This window comes from Wolffia australiana, chromosome 4 (assembly GCF_029677425.1).
Source record: "Wolffia australiana isolate 7733 chromosome 4, ASM2967742v1".
NCBI classification, from domain to species: Eukaryota; Viridiplantae; Streptophyta; class Magnoliopsida; order Alismatales; family Araceae; genus Wolffia; species Wolffia australiana.
This window is the reverse complement of record NC_135838.1, coordinates 9245614-9251460: the sequence shown is the minus strand read 5'-3', so window position 1 is coordinate 9251460 and position 5847 is coordinate 9245614. Positions and strand designations below refer to the sequence as shown.

The following is a 5847-nucleotide window of genomic DNA, read 5'->3' as shown; positions in this document are numbered from 1 at the left end:
AAGCTGGAATTTATAATAACACCGATATCTTTACCCGATACTCCCCTCTCGTGGGCTTTGAAATCAATTTTAAGTTTCCCCGAAACGATTGCCGTATTTCATCATCCATAATACTGTGTCGCTGTTTCATGTTAATACTCGTTTGATCTACGGGCATTCTCTATTAGTGCAGTACTTTATACCATTGTTTAGGTTTTTCAATTATCTCCATGTTTGTTTTACCCCATGATCATGTCCTTTTAGGCAGGACGAGAGGGCCTAACGCTAGCATCTAATCTAGAACTAACACAGTTTACTACAAAGATGCAATTCCGTCTTCGCGGTGAACCTGGAAGTGCATCGGTTTTGAGCCGAACTTTTTTTATTTATTAAAACGCGAACATAATAGAAATTCATATAGGAAGTAAAAAACAAGCCCTATAAATATATTTATAAGGTAATATCTCAATTACTTCCGGTGTAGAGTTTTTCTTTTAGACTATAAAACCCTCTTCTTCTCACGGTCTACCCAAGTGTTGGGACCCTGACAACGATGCCGCGTTCCACCCATACGAACACGGGCCACAGCCTGCCATCGCGAAGTCCCTCACGAACGACTGGTCTCACGCCTGTTTCCACACTCACAATTATGGCATCGACAAGTGGATTCTCCCTCTCAATTAAAAATTCAGCGAAAATCCCCTGAGCTCCAAGCAACTCCGGCCATTCGCGTTTACCTTTCAAAAAAAAAAGGAAAGTACTGACGTTTTAGGAGTTTATCGACCAAAATAGTTATCCCGGGTAAAATATTTATCCTGTGTAAACACATATAGTTTTCAGCTAACGAAGGTATTTCCCTTCCTTTCGTGATTAGCAGATGTGACCTCTGAGCGTACGAGGAGAATTATCGGTCTAATAGACCTCAAAGCAGAACTCTACAACCACCGATAACTACGGAGGAGAGGAAAAGCTGAACGACGATGATCTTCGCCTGTTTGAGCTAACAGCCTCTTAATGATAAGCTTTTATGACGAACAAAAACTCCTAATAAAAACTACTCGCGGCAACTTTTAGAAAACGTATGAATGAGACAGACCAATAAATATTTTGCCGAAACCGAAAGACTTTATATCGATTTTATTTTCTTCTGATGGAAGAATGAAGATAGCTAATATCGGATATTTTCTTTCAAATACCTTCGTAAGGAGTCTCTTCTCCTGCCATTCAGCGCGGTGGTGTAGATTCTGATTAGGAAATGAGTCTAGGCCAGGACGAACAGATATATAGCCTTTAATCACTAATGCGAAGAAGATGAGAAGGGATAGGGGAAGGGCTGATGGTTGAACTTCTTTGACCGACGCGATGGAGTTTTCAGATTGGACATTGACCGTCAAATTCTTTAAAGAGCGATGATAGCAGGCGCTACGCCAACAAATATTAAATCATTTTACGAAGCAAAAAGATGTTCAAATTTTGCAGTTTCAACGATAGCATTCTAATGGCAGGCAGTTCACATTACCTCTCCGAAAAAGTCGTAGGCAAGGACTGTATTGTGTATACAACATTGACCAGATTGTGGTAAGCGTGTCATTGAGAGGAAACAAATAATAAATACAAGCGTTCCTGGATAAGCATAAAGGAGCAATTCTCCTCTTCACGAAGCATCAACATTGAAATCTACATGGGTAACCTTTTTCGCAGCCACGGTAATTATTGTTGCAGGTATTGACATTTACTGGAGCGTTGATCGAAGATCATGGTAGACTACTGTTTGTGCCCATTTATGGGGACGCGCGTAACCATTTACTGCATAGTTTTGCTTTCTATTATTGCATCGTGCATTACATAAGCATGAAGATAAACATGGCTTGAGTAAATTTGGGTAATGCCCAAAATTAACTCGCGACTAGCTGATAAGCCTAAAATTAGTGTGTAAATACATCGTTGTTTGAGCTTTTAGACTTATGCAATTAAAATTATGATATCCCTTAATCACTAAATACTACGTTTCGAGTAAGCAAGGAGTCGAACCTCAGGGAGGCACTGTGCAATGATTTTTATCTAATTTAAATTAATTAATTCAAGAACAAATTAATTTTGTATTTAATTGACTTTAATTATGTTTAGTCGTGTTTATAATTAATCAAAATTAAGTAGAAACATAATTTTGATTTGAAAATTTTCTGTCAAGACACTTTGGATAGGATAATATTAAGTATTTTATCAGATCAATTTGTATTTCCAATCTTCAAATCAAGGTGATTTATCAAAACACTTTTTATGCATTAAAATTTAGGAATTAATAAGCACGATAGGGGTTTTTTCAAATTGGACTTGAAGATGGACGATTTTATGAAATTTTAGATTTAGGTATTTTAGATGTTTAATTGAATTTCTATAAAATCAATTTTGAAATCTAGAGAGAGAAAGTAGGAGATCTAACATAGAGAGAGAAAGTAGACTAATTTTGGGGAAAATGGATTAGAGAAGAAAGTCTACCCTAATTTAAAGATTTAGAGATGCAGAAATGATCCAAATAAATCCAGAACTAAAGGTTAAAAATCAGATCTTGAATCAAAATCAAAATGGAATGTTAATTTCATTTCCAATCAACTTCAAGGGCATGTACATTTTGCCCATGCCATGGCATTTTAGAATCTTTCAAGAAGGAGATCAAAACGCAAATTAGAAACTTACAACTTTCAATGCAATCAGCATCTGTAAACTTCCAAACCAACTCCAGTGTCCTTCCTCGCCAAATCCTTCGGGGAGCTTCAAAAAAATTGAATTTCTCTTTCTTCACGGCCCCTATTTAAAAATACAACTGTATGGATCGTAGAGGGGGATAAAGAGAAACATGCCCTCACATTTTCAGCTCAATCGGACGGCTAGATCTCAAGATATCGCCATTTACTGGCGATTAATCTCAATCATTTCATCTCTTTTATCGCTCTTAAAAAATGATATTTTTCTATTGGCTTACATTTTTTCCTTGTTTTCTCCGCCCTTATATTGCTTTCTGACATGTATTTGCGTGCTTCCACAGTCCGCAGTCATTGCTCAATAATGTTGTATTTAAAAGGTTAAGAAAATGCCACGCCGCCCTCATCATCCCCTTTTCAAATAAAAAAAACATAAAGAGGTAAGCTTACTGTATTTTTTTAATGTACTCAGAGTTGATAATGCACACGGTGAATCAATTCTGTGTGCATGTAATATGATGAATCTTCATAAATGTACTTGTGTCAGTTGCCGCGTGCAATAAATACACGCGGCTAACCAACTACGCATACAAGGTATCTATTAGATCTTATTAATATATGCAAAAAGTATATTTCAATAGATGCACGTGGAGAATGATTCTCCCTGTGCATTTATTGCATGAAAAGAATCGATTTATTGAGGCAGTGGAAGAAATCAACGGTTCTACCTCCATTGTCAAATCCGTTCCCAATTTGAGCACAGGGCTAGAGAATGTGAATGTGTAGTTTAATTTTGAAACAACAAAGTCAAGAACTCCCAAAGCTACAACCAAAGCAATAGTCCACATGTCTCATCTGCAGAACTTCATAGTTGGTATCCTGATAGCAGAGCTACTCATCATGTCACGTCCAATTAACACATTCTACATCAACCAAAGACATATCAAGGAAATGATCATCTCCAAAAACGGTAATGGCTCAAGTTTAAATAATGCGACCTTCGAATCATCTAAATAGTATTTTGCATGTTCCAAAATTCATCAAAAATCTCATCTCAATACATAAACTAACTATTGATAATGATGGTTTTGTTGAGTTTGTGATGGGGGACCCTCTCGCCTTGAAGACATACCTCCGATTTTTTTCTCACGCTCTGATTGTAGTTATAATTTTTTCCCTAATTTGGACCCTCTCTTTTTAACTTTTGTGCCTTCTTCCCCTTTTCTAAAGGAGAAAGCCCATATTTCCCATATAAGAGGGGGGGGGGAGTGCCTATCATAAGAGAGCCAAGTGAAAAAATATTTAAAAATGTAGTCCTTAAGGATTTTCCTCATTTTTTATATGTTTTTTATTAGTTTTAGAGTTTGATAGAATTACAAAATTCCCACTCGAGGATGGAAAACTGGGGCAGCCATCGTGACTTCGCCAGAGCGCCGCCACCGCCATTGCCACCGCCATCTCCACCGCCGCCAACGCCGGTGCCGTTTGTGGGTTCATAACGCGGTCGTTGGTCTAGACCACAACTGCCGTCGTGCTCCACAGCCACAGCCACAGCCACGAGCCACAGCCACAGCCACTCATAGTGGTCGTAGCCACTCGTAGCGGCCGTAACCAATTGTGGTGGCTTCAGCTGTCGTAGTCGCCAAAACACGCCGCAGCCACTAGAGCAGGCCATAGCCGCCGCAACGGTTGTAGCCGCTGCACTAACTTGTAGTCGCCGCAGCCACCGGACCTGTTGCAGCCCTCTGCAGTGGCCGCAGCCAACAGAGAAGTCGTAGCACCCACAACCGCTGTAGCAGTCGTAGCCGTCGAAGTAACCGCAACCACCTAAGCGACCGTAGCCGCCGCAACAGCCGCAGCCCCCAAAGCAACCGCACCTACCACAATGGCCTCAATCGCCAGAGCGAGCATAGTCGCTCGCAGCAGCCGTAGTCGCCAGAGTGCCCACAGCTGCCGAAGGGCCCGCAGCCACAAGCAGTGGTCGTAGCCGCCTACGGCGGTCGTAACCGCCCACAACAGTTGTAGTCGCATGCATGGTCCGGAAACACCAATGCAGGTTGTAGCCACTCGTAGTGGTCGCACTCATCGCCCACAACAGTTGTAGTCTCCCTCATCGGCTCGAGCGGCCGCAGCCACTCATAGTGGTCGCACTCGTCGTCCACGGCCATGCAGCTACAGCGGCAACCGCAAAGTTGGGCAGCCGAGCAGCCAAGCAGCCAAGCAGCCAAGCAGCCGCACAACCACAGCCGCACAGCTATGTAGTCGTGCAACCGCGCAATCGTGCCACCACGCAGCCACAGCCAAACAGCCACAGTCGCACAGCCATGCAGCCATGCAGCCTAACCGCAGCCAAGCCGGCGCTGTCGGGCAACCGTGTATGAGCCGCAACTACAGCTGCCTACTTTATCACCACGTGGTGTCATCGTGCCCCTCCATGTCTACCTGCACCACTGGCATCCTCCTCCCTTGTGCTCGCATCCGAGCCTGTCACCGCACCTAGTTGCGTCGCTGTCCTCATCACCACGCTCGCCCCTAGCATATCGACACGCCTACATGCGCCACCGCCATCTGTGCTACCGCTCTGGCCCGGAGCCCATCATCGCGCCTAGCTGAGTCTTGGTTGTCCTCGTCACTGCCTCGCCTTCGACCTCGTCAGCATGCCTAGTTGCATCACCGCCATTTCTACCACCGCGCACGCCTCCGAGCTCGTCCCCGCACCTAGCGGTGCCGCCATTGTTCTCCTCACTATGCTCGTCTCCGAGCCCATCACCGCGCCTAGTTGCACCACCTACCTCGCTAACGCGCACGCCTCTGATTCTGTCACCGCACCTAACTGCGCCATCACCATCCTTGCCACCACGCTCGCCTCTGAGCCTGATGAAGTGTCTACACGCGCCACATGCGCACCTAGTGTTCTCTAGAGTAGTTTTGAGGAGAGCAATTTTCGGACGACCCGCTGGCGCCACTCCACCGTTGTGAAGTACATGCCGCCGCAGGATGAACCGCCACCGACGTCGCCACTGATGCCTACCTCCGTTCGCCTATAGATAGATTTAATCAGTCAAAACCAACGGCATCGTAGCGACGCCTAACGTCGTCGTCCTTGAAGTTTGATGTTCACCGGTCACCGTTACCTACGCGGCCACCCGGTGCTACTGTCCTATCG

General features: G+C 44.1%; 1 long non-coding RNA gene across 1 annotated transcript; it reads right to left on the bottom strand.

The window, feature by feature from the left end:
• Positions 1–323: 323 nt before the first annotated feature.
• LOC144701851 (uncharacterized) lies at positions 324–1312 on the bottom strand. Its single transcript, XR_013581116.1, has 2 exons — positions 1176–1312; positions 324–716 (listed from the first exon to the last, which is right to left on the bottom strand). It is a non-coding gene; the product is annotated as an uncharacterized LOC144701851 (long non-coding RNA).
• Positions 1313–5847: the final 4535 nt, after the last annotated feature.